Source organism: Haliaeetus albicilla, chromosome 21, assembly GCF_947461875.1.
Source record: "Haliaeetus albicilla chromosome 21, bHalAlb1.1, whole genome shotgun sequence".
NCBI lineage: Eukaryota > Metazoa > Chordata > Aves > Accipitriformes > Accipitridae > Haliaeetus > Haliaeetus albicilla.
This window is the reverse complement of record NC_091503.1, coordinates 19,389,835-19,403,662: the sequence shown is the minus strand read 5'-3', so window position 1 is coordinate 19,403,662 and position 13,828 is coordinate 19,389,835. Positions and strand designations below refer to the sequence as shown.

At 44.3% G+C, this 13,828-nt stretch overlaps 1 protein-coding gene across 16 annotated transcripts in view; it reads right to left on the bottom strand.

The window, feature by feature from the left end:
• The window catches only part of ATXN1 (ataxin 1), a 230,637-nt gene that overhangs the window by 88,329 nt on the left and 128,480 nt on the right, over positions 1 to 13,828 (bottom strand). For all 16 annotated transcript variants that reach the window (XM_069809141.1, XM_069809150.1, XM_069809152.1 and 13 more), the window contains one exon: positions 6,146 to 6,269. The gene's annotated coding sequence lies outside the window, so the exon portion shown is untranslated. The remainder of the gene's footprint in view (positions 1 to 6,145; positions 6,270 to 13,828) is intronic.

The following is a 13,828-nucleotide window of genomic DNA, read 5'->3' as shown; positions in this document are numbered from 1 at the left end:
CTACAGCATCTCAGGTTTCCTTAGCCTGTCTCTAGTTCTGACACCTCAACAGGGAAAGAAGCTAAGAGCAATCCTAGCAACTTGCTTCTTTATCTTTTTCCTCTTGACCTTTGTGCCATCAGGTGCCTCTGAAACATTCATCAGTGTCTGCAGCTGGAAACACCAATGCCGATTAACAACTAGAAACATAAAACTCACTGAGAAGGAACACTGCTAGCATCAGTGCCGGTTTGTCTAAGACTATCTAATACTCCTTCCCAACGTAAGCATCCACGGTCAATGTGCCTGGCAGGCTGCAAACAAACCTGGAATAAATATGAATGAACAAGTTGTTCAGAATAGTATTCTGCTACAAAGGGCGCATGATCCCTTTTAATTAACCTACCAGGAGCAGCAGCCTTTCCTTTTGAATGCACGCTCCAAACAGAAAATGGCAAAAACCCTCCCCTCTAGGAGATCTTAATTTATATTCTCCTCCTGCTGCTGCTGCCACCAATATTATCAACTTTGAGAGAAGCATCAGCAGGCTACTAGATACCGTTAGGGTCACTGTAGGCACAGTAAACCAGCTCACCAGTGATGCTCACTAACACAGCAGTACAACAAAGCAGCAGTGAAACAGAGGAGAGGCAGAACAGCAGCAGCAGAAATATTCTCACAGGCAAGGGACACCTGTGTTTCGGTCAGCTTCACCCCAGACACAACTTGCAAATATTAGAGCAGCTTTGGACCAAGGAGTGCTGCAAGCAAGGACTTGAAGTTTCTCCAGTTGACACCACCGAGTTAGAAACAAGAGCAACCATAAGCTACACTGTTGAACTACAGGAGATGCTTTGCTCTCATGGACCACAATGCCACCACCCTGGTATTGTAATCATTAACAAACACATTCACCTGCCTTCCTTGCTGCGTTTACTCGCTCCAATGCGCTAGTACGGTCTGGACTTCTCTAACGCCAAATCATGAAACAAAGCTGACAGAGAAAAGCTGGGGCAGCAGTTAAAGTGGCTGCCAAAGAGAAATCTGTTTGCTCAGGCAAAAGCTGTTCTCAGTCCAAACATGGGAGTCATAATCTTACAGCCATTTGCTTGGAAGACAATGAAGGAAGGCAGAACAGACTGGGAAACTACAGCTTGCCATGGTAAGAGAAGAGAACAATCTTTGTGCCCAGATTTCTTTGCTCTGCAGGGTAAGTTTTACAAAGCTGACAACCGGTAGCAACATGTAGTGGCCCCAGGCATCATGCCTGCCTATCAAAGACTTGGATTTTAGCCCTGGAGAAATTACAACTTCTCAGTTCTCTGGAAGCTGTATCGGCTGAGAAGAAAGCAAGAGAGTAATGAATGACCTAACTAAAAATTATTTTAATACACAGATTGCATACTGTAAGCCATAAACTTAGGGGTGCAGGGAGAACCGGGGGAAGAGAGGAGGAGGAAGACATCTTGTATTTGACAGGAACAGCACAGCCACAAATTACAAAAGGCAACCAACTGGGGCTGCTACAACAGCAAAGTCTTCTACTGGAGTGCTACGGGCTGGGACACTGAATGGAAAGTGTGGATCCAGCAGATAAGCCCTGAAGACAAAGAAGGAAGAAGCCAGCAGTCCAGGCTGGAAAAAACAGCAGGGAAAGGCAGGTTAGGAAGTTGTGAGTCGAGGAACCAGCCAGCAGGAATGTGGAGAAGAGAGAGGTAAATCCAAGGAAGCTGCACAGATGTGAATAAAAAGGCATTTGGCCCCGAGTCGGTCCCTGAGCGCTGGTGGCTTACGGCCTCATCACTGCACATCCTTCTGCAGGACTCAAAGTCACCCTGGCCACCTCTGCTGGGTGGCTGAGGCAAGCAGACACATCCCAGCTCTCACGCGCTGTCCGCAGGTGCCCGTACACTGACCATACGGGAGATCCCCCGCCGCCGAAACAGCTCAGTTGCTGTGGGCCCCCGAGGCATGTTTGCCACCCATGCACTCAGAGGATGGTGGCTTAGGGGCCGGGAGAAGGGGTGAGCCAACCTGATGCACAGAAACACCTACCACCGCCCCCTCCGCTTCTGCACAGACACAGTAGCTCCGCTGTATTTCTGCAACATCCATTTTAATCTAATGTTCATTAGTTAAAATAAACTGCCAAACTGAAGGCCCAGAGTTACGGTCAGAGACTTTTTTTTGAAGCCCTGCAGGAGACCTAAACCATTTCAGCTTCCTCTCCCAAATGTCAGCCTTGAGCCGTTCTTGTCTGGCCAGCGGAAGCATGTGACGTGAAATAAAAGCCAGGAAATAAGACTTTCTGAATAAACATTTATTTGGTGAGAAATACTTCTGATTTTTGGCAGAGAAATGTCAGAAACCTGAAGCCCTATGTATAGCATGCCTACAGAGTGCAATTTCTATTTAAAGGGAAGCTGCAGCTGTCTGTAGCTCTTAATGAAGAATAATGCCTGGGAATAAATTACTGCCATTTCTAAGAGACATTTCTCAAATGACAGCGATTCTTCCCTTTTTCCCTCTCCCTATAAATACCGAGTGGCATGCACTGGGCAGTTATTTGGAAGAATGGACACACACAGCTCTCTTTTGTCAGCAGCCTAGTAATTTCTGTAGAAAACCATGAAGTGGTTTAGCATACGGATACCAAAGCGATTCAAAAGCGAAGACGTTCAAAAACATTAAGGCTGCCATCTGTCAAAACTTCCCATCGCGCTCTTCCAAGGTGTGCACAGCTCATCACTGAACAGACACTGGGCATCACTTCCAACCATGCCATGGACCCAGCGCTGAGGTTCAAGGTGCGGGAGACAGCCGCTCACCCAAAACCACCATAAAAGGCTCGCTAACGTTCAATTTTCACCACTTGTGTGTGCCTCCTCTCTGAGGGGCTGCCGCAGTGGCAGTGTGAGCAGGTGGAGAAGGCGATGCTCTGGGGAGAGGGTATGCCTGGACTGCTGCCAGCCTGGCCGGAGGCTCAGAAAGCGGCACTGACATCAGCTCCAGGAGCTGTCGCTCCCAGCCCCACCGCAGGTCCAGGTGCCAGGAAAAACAGCTGGCAGCCAGAGGAGTACAGACGAGATAGGACCGGGGTGAAAGGAGCAAGGAGGGCCAAGCAGTGGAGAAAGGAGGTGGCAGCTCAAAAACTGGGATGGGACCGGGGCTAAGCCTTGTGCGGCTGTAGTCCCCAAGACTCTCTCCAGGGTCAGCTCTTACGGCGGCAGGTTCCTACCAAAGGCGAGCACGGAAAGCCTGTTGGAGCGAGAAGCAGGGTTGTTTACTATCCTGCCATCCGCAGTTTGCCCAAAATAACAGCTACAGATACGAGATCAACTGGAGATGTTTTAGTTATTGACACATACTGGATTTAGAGATTTATTTTCCATTTCCCACAAACTGTGCCAGAGGTTTTCGCATAAGCACAAAAAAAAAAGTGAAGAAATGCCTGCGAGTGAGGAACATGAAGAGTTTATTCATTGCTCCTGTCAGAATGTGTTTGTGCTTGTGCGGCTACCACTCCGAAAAAGCTGCGACGTATGTTTTCAGGATGGAAAAAAACCCTCAGGATACCTAAATACTACCAGAGAACTACAAAACTGTATGCTGGAATTTGCAAGGTACCCCCCCTGCAAGAGCAAAGGAGCCTCGCCTCACTTCATTTTTACCCCTCACTAAGTGAAATAAACGTTCCTCCTTAACAAATCCTCCTGACATCCCTTTTTCTCTCTGCAAAAGAGGAATATGGACTCGATTTGTACAAGCTCTGCTATTCCAGAAATGTGCTTCATCGGAACGAGGAGAGCGAGAAATTTGTACTGTTTAGTAAACAGGCAGTTTCTAGGTGGATACAAGATGCTGGTCCCAATTTACTGCCCCCCTCCCTCCTCACACCCCCCTTCCTCTGAAATTTGCCTGGGTGGCAGGAGGAGGCGGCGGAAGGGATGGGAGCAGCTACCGCTTGCAGTGGGAAAGGTCTGATTGCCTTCCGCACATCTTCACGTGACAAGACCCTGCAAATACTCAGGGAAGAGAGAGCAGTTATTTTTCAGTAAAATCATTATATGCCGGCATTTCCTTTCAGCAGAAACACCATCCCTCCTCATTTCTGGTATTCTTGTCTCCCCGAGAGGATAAAGGAAAGATGGGAGGGGAGAGGAGGAGCCTGGCCGACCGCCTCCTTCTTGCAGCACTGTCCTCCCAGCAGAAGCCAGGTGACAAGAGGAACATCTAAAGAGCTCTCCATCACCTACAAATGACTCCCCGATGCCAGGGTGAGAGCCGTTCTCAAGAGCACTTTCTTTCCATCTGTACCTGGTGAGAAGAGTGCTGCTTTCTCCGCACAAACCTGGGCCTCAGGAATGTAATTCGGGGGTTTGGCACCACAATAGCAGACCACCATGCTGCACTTTAAGTGGGCTCATTTTAAACCATTTAGGACAGGGCAGAATGTAATAATCACAGAAACAGCATCTTCGACAGATACTCCATCCCCTGTAATGGCTGGTGATTGCCTCCTTCTCTCATGCAGTTTATCTGGCTGATCTGGCACACCACACACCTTAGAGGACCCAGGGAACGCTCTCCTTGGCATGAGGTGGTGCTGCTGTTGCAATCAGGGGAGGTAATTGCAACATCTTGAACAAACATCTCCTGTTATCCCAACAGCTTTGCATGCTAGGACAGTTTTTTATTATTATTATTATTTAAGACTGCCCTCCTCTGCTCTAGGATGTCAGCGTGCAAAGTAAGCCCTTGTGGTTTCAAAGAAGCCTTTCAAAGTGTGGGAATAAGCTGATATGGCCACATCTGCTTGGTTACATAGAGAGTGAGAAGCTCCAGGTCTCAGAGGCCCCTTATTCATCTTAATGAGTTACTAACTTGGCAGCTTAGTGGTACTAGTAACTAACAACTCCAAATGTCAGCTTTGTTAACTATTTCACTGTAGATCAAAGCATGTGGGAAAAGGGAGAGATGATGAAGATTTTTCAGTGTCTTCTCTAACCTTTATTTTGCAAGTGGCTCTTGGGAAAGCTGCACTGCTTAGACTCTGCCTCAGTCTGCTGCCTGAACCCAAAGGGAAAAGCAGAGCAAAGGAGGGCATCCAAATTTCAGGGAGCTAGACAGCATGCCCAGCAATCAGAAAATATATTTATACTAAATTTATGGAAAGTGCAAAACCTAATTTGCTCAAACTAGAAGACTCTGCAGCTGTTTTATCCCTACTAACATCTTGAAGGACCACTGCGTACTTTCGGCATAAGGATTTAAATACTAACTTACCTAATTTTTAAATTCCCATGGTTCCTTCTTAAGACAAAAATAAGGATTATTTTCAAACCTGGCAGGCAGAGAATTCTTGTTTTCCTCTGTTTGTGAGGATGTTTACATTTGATCTTAACACATTTGCCCATTTCAACCCAGAAAAGCAGTGGGCTTCATGAGAAAAACAATGAACATAAAAATATTTCTGCCTTCTCTTTAGCCATCCCTCATGGGAACAGTTTCTTTCATTAAATGCTGCAGCTGCATCAGGGTCTTGGTTATATGACTGTGTTTCCCTCTGAAAGGTGTGCTGCTCCAATTCCCATGAACACAAACCTCCAAGAGGAGCATTTGTATTGAAAATACTCAAACCAATACAACTAACTGATCAAAGCAATAGGAGTTTGGAATACCAGGCACAAATAACCACATTTGCATTCCTCTAATTTGAAAGTGCCCAAATAATTTCAGCCATTGTATGAGAATGTAGAAATCTCCTGAATCTGACCTGTAGATTGCTGAACGGTTATCCATAATAGTCTTCATTCTTCTTAGGTTACACAGTCACAAGCCCTTCAAATGCAGGCTTACATATTTAATTAAAAAGCAATGGTAATGTGCTAAGTAACTGCGGCAGTCCAAGGAAAAGAAACCCAGCATCTTTCCTTAGGTAACACTATTCTGCCCTTGAAGACATTATAAGAAAGAAAAAAAGAGAGAGGGAGAGAACTTCAAATCTGGCTTTGCAGACACAGCCAGACACACCTACCTGCCTTTGGTTTCAGCAAAGTGAAAAGATGCTCAGTACTTCACAGGAATGGGAGCAAACACTACAGTGCAGATACCACCCCCCAAAAGACACAACTGCAAGTACACGTTATCGCTGCTAGGAACTCACAACATTCACTATGTTCTTCTTCGGGGAATTCTGGATTATCCTTTAGCATGAAGATTTTTCACAAACTGCCGGATTGTTCACAGGTCTTCACTGGCTTTCCTCTTTCAAATAAAGTAAGATAGAGCTGTAAAAGAAAAGCAAAACAAAGTAAGAAAGGAAAGCAAGGAATAAAAAGAGGAATATCCATAAAGCTGTTTAGCAAATGAACAATTGATTCCTACATCTCCTTGAAGCAAATGCATTTTTAATGAGCTCCCAGGATGGCGATTCCAGTAGAGAGTGAGTGTACATGAAACAGTGATCCAGGATAGGAAGAGTCATTTGCTCTGTACTTCTTATTACCAACAATTAAAACCCAGTTCAGAGTTGCTGAGGCAGATACATAATTAAAATAGTTCTTGGATACTTCTGTTGCCATAACAAGAGGAAGAAAAAACTACTCAGGGTTGTTGTTTTGGAAAGTGTCTGCAAACAGAGCCCACGGTGTGCAGAGAGACCCACACAGGAAGTTTTTTCTTCTCAATGAACTCCTCTAAGGAGACGCAAACACCTATCTATTTCTGTGGTTATCTGTAATATTGCAACAGAGGAGTACTGAAACCAAAAATACATACACACACACACTTGCTATTCCTCAGTGGGAAGTATTTTTCACATCTGAGATTTTTAATATCGTGCAGTTCTTTCATACTTTTTCTTGGACAAAATTTCTTTGTGGACCAACTCTTTATTTTTCTGACCTACTGTACAAGGTATAAGACTATCCTCAGCCTTTTTACTGGGGTCTGGGAAAACTGCCGCACTTCATTTTATGTGAACTCCGCACAGAATACTTAAAACAGAGTGTGTATTTCCACAGGGCCCAAATTGAACACTTTTTCCTTCAGCCAGGTTCCCATGGTCTACTTGTGCTTCCTAAATTCTTAGTTTCACTTTGTGCCAGAAACCTTTCCTATCTTCTTTACATAAGGCTCCTCAAACATTTCGCATGTCATTTCAGCATTCGTGCACACGGATCCCATCCTATCAGTGCTGTGGTGGAATCCATGTCCCTGAACCGAAAACATGTGCAGGACAAAAGTCTACACCTGAGACAGTGCAAGCTCTCTTTACTTTCAGTGGAGGAAACCAGGCAATCTAGAAAATGATTAATTTGACCTATCTTAAGCATCTGCTTTAGGACCGAATGAATCACTCTCTAGAAAGGTCTGCTCCTCTCCCTCCATAAAGTGAGTCTAGACACTGAGCTCAGATGAGATGGCGACAGATGAATGCAGATGAATCTCACCCTACGTGAAGACAGGAAACAAGTCAGACAGATGGACAAGAGCAGTTCATGGGTGAAGAGCAGAGGGAAGGCAACACAATGATAACTATTCAAAAAAAGTTTACAGCCCTGACACAGTCTGTTTTGATTGAACATACAAAGCAGCAACAACAAAACCTTCCAAAATGCAAACCAGTATTTGCCCAGCTGATCCAGCTTTGGTGTAAGACTACTCCAGGATTTACTGGCTGAGGCTAAGCCATCACGGAGCAGCCTCCATGAACCAGCATGCAGCTGGCTGGGACTCTCCAAGGCGCCCTGGCAATGATGATGATGACCACTAGTCTCACTTACATGCGTCTTTGTCCTCTCCCTGATGGATTGTAGCAATGCAAGATACCTGTTACAAAAGTCTTCCCAGCTTAAGAGACTCTGAGCTGGAAGTACAGCTCCTGTGTGACAGAGGCACTGCAACCTCAAGATCCTTCAGATACCCAGGCTCTGGCTACACTTCCAGGAATTTGGTCAACAGCTTCTCTCCTCTACTAAAATGGGACTCTGCTGCTTATCTGACAGAGGAGCATACCATCAGACATATCTCACAAGCTTTTTAACTTTAGAAAGCAGACCAAAAAGAGAAAAAAAACCCAAACCTATTTTTAAGTCAATCCTTAAAATTCTGCTTAACCCAAACCAATTTATTTTCAAGCCATTTATTTTTTCTTTAAATTATGTGAATCTCAAGATTTTAAAAAAAAAACCAAAAAACCCCAAAAAACCCAAGGTCAAAATACGCAAAACATTTTGTTTCTAAGTGTTTTAAAATGAAACGTTTCAGCATTTTCAAAATTATTTCTGGTTTTTTCCCCAATAATCTGGCAATCCAAAAATCTCCTAAAAATTCCTTTTTTTTAATCTTCATCTCTTGTCATTCAACATTCAGGGGAACCTGAAAATGGGAGTCCAAAAAACTACGATAAATATTTAATGTTAATGCCAAAATTAGATGGCTTCCAATTACTTTTAGTAAGAGTAGGGAAGTTTACTCCATGCACACCTTGTCTCCCATACCATATATTGCAGCTCCTGCTTGCACGGACTCCTCCAAGCCTCCCTGGAGAGTCAGCAGTATGTAACACCAGGCTGAAACCCACCACGCTCAGTGAAAGTCCTTCCACTAACTTCAACAGGCAGGACTAAGATTTTGATTCTGTTCGAGTTAAACCAAGCTCCAATTGCCTACGCAAGGGCTCCGATCACTGAAACAGGAGCAAGCGTTGCGTGCTAAGTATGCAGTTATCTTGCTATCAGTCTGGAATTTGTCTTGCAGACCCTTGCTAGCGTGTGGACACGGGAACAAGTCACAAGCAGCATCTGTGCGATACAGTGCAGTGGTACTCTGTGGCAGATATACTTCTTCATGCACTCTTATTTCACAGGAAAGCTGACGTGAAGCAAGGTAGCCTAGCCCTCAGGGAAAAAAGGGCGAGAGACCTTGTATTTACCATAGGGTGCCTTTGCACCATGCACACAGCCAGTTATTATGGAGCAGATGATGTGCTGTAAATTCACAAGCTAGTTTAATCTGCTTCAACTTGCTCACTTGACCTTACCCGTAGGCACTTCTTTCTGCAAGGGGCAAGGCACGTCTGCCTGCAAATGTTCCCAGACATTTTTATGCTTAAGATTTCAAGACACCATGGCACAAACTTCAGGACATACAGGGAGAGATACACTACTTCTTGAAGCACAATCCTTGCCTGAAGAGCAGAGCACTCATTCCCTAATTGGGATGATCTTTTTGCTATGCAGGTCTAATGGGCTGTGATGACATGCTCTTCTTGGAACACGCAAAAGCGTCATAACTTGGAGGGACCATCAGCGAAGGCCGGTTTGCAGTACAACTAGGTTTTAACCAGGCTTTGCAACAGAAGTTTCAACATGATCAATGAATCATTATCACATACACAGTTACCGATCACATCTTGGCTATAAATGGGAAGTGTTACACAAGGAAGCTGTTTTTCATGGTTCCACAGCATTATGGCTATTCAAATATCACAGCACAGCCCTGCCTTTGAGTGCTAAAAAGGACATTGAGTTGACAGATTAGAAGTGTAATTGAGAGGTGAACAGACCTCAAATCAAAGAACATGGAAGTACTTCTTAGGAGTATTTAGATACTAAAATTGGACCCCAGGGCAATCAACAAATAAGGACCATAGTACAAGTGAGCAACTGCAAATTGGCAAAACTGAAAACCAGAAGTTGGCTCCGTGCAATACCCTGTATTTATTCCAAGAAAAGGTCATGCTCTCCATCTTGCTTTGAAGAGCAGGCAGTGAGAGATTACCATTTTTCTAGTCCTTTCCTGCAGGTTTTTAATTCCCATTCCTTGCTCTCTTGCATCACGTAATTTGGTTTTCCTAATTCACAAATCAGCATAAGCTAATAAAACTGTTTAAGAGACAGCAGCGTTGATCCCAACTTGTTTCGTTGTTTGCTATTATCCCACAACTAATCCTTCAACTCAAATAAAACTGTAATTCATTTCCTCCTTTATTCTCCCTCTGCATGAAACGGTTTTAGACAGGTTCAAGCCTGCCCACCGCAAGTGGGAAAGGCAAGGTTGTATCTTCCTGGAGCGTGTGCTATTTCAATTACCTAATGTGCATATTATCTATCACGTCAGAGAAAAACTTCTAAATGATTTTCAACAGATTTAGCTGATTTTACACATATGAAAAAGATTCTAATGGAAATGAAAAAAAAAACCAAACCAACCACAAATCAACCAACAATTAACTATCTTTTAGATTTCAAGTTAAGAAAAGCTTCTCTACGCCAGCCATGCCAAACATTACCCATCTGAAAATCTCCTGACATTTTGTCTAGTGCAGAGGCTGCTCCTGATGGGGCTGAGTCATCTTTACATTAACTGTTTTACTAGTGTAAAAAAGACTTAAATCACAATTATGCCTACTTTAAGGCTATGGTGAAGGAATATCACCTTAGCACAAAAGAGGTTTTGTTTGCATAAAACAGGTGGGCATCACAGATTTCTGTTTAGCATCCATTCCTCATCTGAAGCTTCACTCTCCACAGCTTTGTCACGTAAACAAGCACTTCCCATGGCTCTGCATGCGGCCCATAGTGAAATGCCCAACTTCACAAGGCGTTACACCCACTTCGTGCAGGGTGAATAACTGTATCGGGGTGTAAGGGAATAGTAAATCAAGTTGTCAGCACTTTGCATATCCTGTAGGTCCTAAACCAGAAAAACAGCATCCAGATCATGGGGCTCAAACAAGGAGGCAATCCATCCTGGCCCGCAATTTGTAGTAGGGGGAACGTGTTACCTTCCTCAGCTCTGTGAACACATCCATGGGCCGCCCCAGCCCAGGGCATCTTTCCTGTGTGAATGGCAATTCCAGTGCAAGTGCTTACTCACCAGGAAAATGAAGGGCTGCAGGATGGGAACATCTGTCTGCAAACAGCAGACAGACAGGACCAGCATGTGGAGCTGAAGATGTAAGGCTGCACCTCACACCCTCCACTGCAGGAGCCACTGCTGAAGATGACCACTGATTCTGCACAACTAACGTTCACTGTTAGTCATCTAGAAATCGGTGTCCCAAGATTTAATCTAAAAAAACATTATTCATCATTATTTCATCCACAGCAGCTATTTTTCCTGATTTAAGGCTCAGGTAAACCGCCCCTTGTTTTAGCATTAACCTGTGCAAGCAGACTGGGAATGGGATTTTTCAGCCCTACTCACTGGATATCCCGTCCTTGCAAACCTGTTATCTGGAAACCATGGAAGCAACTTTGTTCCCAGAGCAGTCCCTGCCGCTCTCATTACCCATTCCTTAACCCCAACACCTCTGAACAAGAGATCAGAAAATAGATGAAGGTTCATCACCAGAGGGTTGTAAATATAAAAACACGCACGCCAGCTCAAACTCACACTCTCCTTTTACACAATGCCTAATATCAATAAAAACACAAATCTGACTAGGACCTCTGAGACACCACCTTTCCACAAATAACAGCAATCACAACGATACTCATTATTTCTACTTCAGTAATACCCACTTTTTACAGCAAGACTTGAGGTTAAACTGTGCTTAGCTCTGTGCTTCACTTACTGTGCTTAGTTTCTAAGTTCTGTGGGATTTTCCCCACAAAGAGAATGCAGCATAAGGTATTAAAAGAGCAAGTAAAGAGGTGGGCAGTGGGCGCAACACACAATGCCACCAGGTGAAAAGAAAACTAACAGGAGAGTGTCTAGGTTGTTTTGCCAAAGAAGCAACAGTACAGAACTGGAAGAAGAAAAATACTTCACAAATACCTCCTATCAGATGCCAATGATGTATTTTTTAATAAAAATCCATCATCCCATTAACATCAGCACCCCCTATTTGCCAATTTCTCATGGCTATCAAAGCAGGAATAGCGGGGGCAGGAGGAGGAACTTCAACACAGATCTACATTTCTCTTAGCATGCCAACTTTCTTCATTCTCACACAGAGGTTTTAAGTAAAAACAACCCTATTGCCTGCATGTTTGTAACACAGTCATTCCTACAGGTCTTCTGAGCAGAAGAGATTGGAAAAACAATGCAAATGGTCCATAATAATTCAGGCTCAGAGCCAGTAATGTTGAACAGATATAAGCAATAAAAATAACCACTCTGGCTGCTTCTGTTACATGACATAAATATTTCTCTTTTTCTTTTGTGGAAGCTATTATGCAAAAAATGCAGCTCAGCCCTGAGTTGAGACAATGAGCCTCCTGCGTGTTTGAAGAACTGCAGCACCCTTGTAACTTGTTACAGATGAGAACGAGCCCAAGGGCTAGGCCTTTGTTAAACGTACAGACATCTCACAGATGATGGCCACAGCTCTCCCGCAAACAGACGGTGTCAAAGGGGGAATACAAATGCTGTGAGTCCCAAAGCGTAGCAGCACCAAAACCGATGGCTAAGGTTCTGTTTATTTGCAGTGTTTTAACAAGCCAAGGACAAAACCACCTGAAGAAGATAGTTCCATGGGTTGTAGCATTAACAAATACCAGCAAAAAGGCTTGATCTTTGACAGCAGCAGTAATCTCAGTGGATGCCCACCGTACCAATTCCCTGGTGCCAGTAAGATTTGAGCTGGGGCCATGGCCTTTGCCTCACTGGGCTCAGCCACGGGTTCCCACAGCTATTCGTCTGCCTGCTTACACAAAGCCTTCAGGGAGCAGCTCCCCTGTAGCCTCTACCTGTGCAGCAGGTTGGGTTGAGAAGGACCCGAGCAACACGACCTGCCAGGCTGGGGACACACACAGGGGCGCAGGCACAAACAATGCCCCCACGTGAGCCGCGCTTCCTTAGGAAGCCAGCCCAGAACCCACCCTTAACCTTCTCCCCGCTTCCAGCGTGGCCATCTTCTGCGCTGCTGATGCAACGTGAAACACAGTGCTGGAAAACAAAGGCACTATTGACTAACTTTTTTGCAGGCTTAAGATGACTATGCTGGCTTACAACAAAGATTTCAACAATTTCGACAACACTGAGCGCTAAGTAACAGGAACACAGCTTGGCAGTAAATCCAGAGATTACCTGTTGAAACATTAATGGCAAACATCTTTTGATGTGGGCTGCTTTATGTGGTGCAAAAGCCAGCACTGTAATTATGCATTTCCTTTCTATGAATCTAGTATTTTAAAGTAAAGTATTACTTGGGAGGAGGGGGGGGTTGCGCACGTGTATGTGTGTGTATGTGCATGTTCGTGCGCGTGTGTGTGTGTTAGAGGAAATACTCTACAGCTGAGCCTGCGATTTACCAGCGTAGCGGCACGTAGTAAATCTGCAACAGGGGACCTCAGCCGTTTCATTCATCGTACACCAAGCTGAGGGCTAAAACAATTGCCACACTTAAGACAAATGCCAGCGTGAGTCATACCAGCCAGAGTGCAAACATGTTTGCTGTTGGGTGAGTCAGAATATCACATCCTGAATTCACAAACCTTCCTATAAATAATAATTTCCGAAATTGTTGCATTTCTTCAATACAATGCAATTTTAAGTGTAATGCCGAATCTATAAAGGCTTTCTTGATTACGAAGAAAATGTTTTTGTCCTCTTCCCTTTTGATCCTGATTACATGTACCTACCTATAGTAGTAGGCTGTCTATGGTGACTGAAGTGATAATTGTGTCGATTCATACTTAGCAAAACGCAAACATTGCTCAAAATGGGTGACAAATGACAGATAGCCCCCCAAAAAAGAAAAAAAAAAGGAGAGAACTAAACACAAGCCATAGGACCTTTTGCTTACTGTGTATGCTTTCTATATCAGCACTTCTTTGATGCTCTAATTCTGACATGCTTTAGCATGTTCAGTATTCAGAGAAAAGGAACGTCATGC